This window comes from Dreissena polymorpha, chromosome 2, assembly GCF_020536995.1.
Source record: "Dreissena polymorpha isolate Duluth1 chromosome 2, UMN_Dpol_1.0, whole genome shotgun sequence".
NCBI lineage: Eukaryota > Metazoa > Mollusca > Bivalvia > Myida > Dreissenidae > Dreissena > Dreissena polymorpha.
In genome coordinates this window covers 154,838,529-154,840,649 of record NC_068356.1, presented here as the reverse complement: position 1 = coordinate 154,840,649, position 2,121 = coordinate 154,838,529, and positions in this window count along the sequence as shown.

The following is a 2,121-nucleotide window of genomic DNA, read 5'->3' as shown; positions in this document are numbered from 1 at the left end:
ACCACCGGCGTAACATTTAGAATTATCTGTCTGTGTGATTATGAACCTTAGGGAGTTTGTACCGCCGGCGTAACATTAAGAAATATCTGTCTGTGATTATGCATAGTTTGTACCGCCGGCAAAACATTTTGTCATTGTATAGTTTGTACGGCCGGCGTAACATTTTCAAGAATTATCTGTCATTGATTCTGAGAGTTTGTACCGCAGGTGTATTCAATTGTGATTATGATACTCTGAGAGTTTGTACCGCCAGCGTAACATTTTCAGTTAATTTTTCTGTTGAAGGATTATGAACCTGAGTTTGTACCACCAGCATAACATTTTTTTAAAGCATTTGGGATGGTTGTACTGCCAGTGTATAGAATGAACCTTTGGGAGTTTGTACCGCCAGCATAAATAGTTAGAGAGTTTGTACCGCCAGCGTACAATTTTTTGTTTAATTTTAAAGTGGAATGAATGTGATGAAACTTTGGGAGTTTGTACCTCCAGCATAACATTTAAGTTCATTATTTGTTGATGTTATAATGAACCATTGGGAGTTTGTACCGCCAGCGTAACATTTTCTGTTGTAGGGTTGTATTGCCAGCATAACATTTGTATACTTTGTTATAAAAAGTTACAAAAAAAAGGGTTTATTTGTAGGAAATATCCTTGAAAAAGGCCATTTTAAAAGGGATTCTGTGGAAAATCCCTTTTTAAAATATACTGCTTTAAATACAATTTAACCTAGTTCACCCCATTACAATCAAGTTATGGCGGTGAGCCGAAACCTGACACGCACACGTCGCAGACTTCTTTGTCTCATGTACGCACGGACTAAGAGTCCATCATCAAAAGAAGCCAACGAAGTGACTGATTAAACTGTGTTTTTACGAGAACGAGATGATAAACAGCACGATGCAAAACTCCTTCAGCGTTCACACAGCGTCCTCGCGATGCTCTAAAGGATGCCAGAGCGTTGCTACACATTCACACCGCGCTATATCAAGCTCGCCATGCAAACGCCGAGCAGAGGCGAAGTCTTTAAACATGCTTAAAAATGATCGCCGTTACGCGGCGTATTAAGAGATGATACGGCGCCCACCAGGCTTTACCGCAGCATTGTTGGCGACTGCACAGTGCGAAAATCGACGTTCTGCAGTTTCTTTGGACGCCGTGGAAGCGCCGCCACCAAAGCCGCCTCGATGTAACGGGGGTTTAAATGTTATAGCAGAGAACGACAACTCTGTTTGGCGATTGGATGTGAAAATCCATATGGTAAATCGAAAAGGGTATATATTTTATCTTTGTGTTTAAACTAGCTCATATTGAAGTAGGTTGCTACCACGCTTAATTCACAAAAGTCTGCTGGACATGGAAGAGAGAAAACAAATTTTCAAGGATAGATTGTGTAACAAACTAAAGGTATAGTATATAGCATTTTTATTACTCGTTAAATCGACTTCATTTTTGGTTTAAATTCTGAAGTAAGTGTATTTGAGTTTCTGTTTAAAGTCGCCAGTAGACAAACTGTTGAGAAAATATAGTTGTATTTTAACGTTATTTTAGTTAAATCAGTGTAATTAACAGTGGTGTCAATTTTCCGGATTATCCCGGAAATCCGGATTTCAGCCGACCATTGTGGATTTTGAGATCAATATCAGATTATATATTTTTTAGGAGGGGGGGGGGTAAGGGTTAAAATCGTTTTAAAGCACGATCAACGGAGAACCAAATTAATATATTTGTCAAAGCTCCATCGTCTTTGTGCTCGGAACCGATTTTGCCCGGTATTTTATTGATAAATATCTGATTGGCTAGCCGATGGCACGGACATTAACGATAACTGACGGTAAATCGTCGCTACTTTCCGAAATACCTACGAGTCAACGAACATATCCTGGGTATGACTGAATAGCGGAAAGGGCCCCTTTCCACGGAAAAGGCTTTCGGTGTTCGGAAAGGGCCTACTTTTATGTATTTTCAATGTAAAAAAAAACATTTATTGGTATTTTCATAAACAGTACCTAACATTGCGTTTATATTTTTAATTTCGTTATAATCCATCAAGAAATGATTTAACTTTACAATATTTTCGAATGCCGTACGATACGAGTAACGGAAAGGGGCGAGCGTATATAC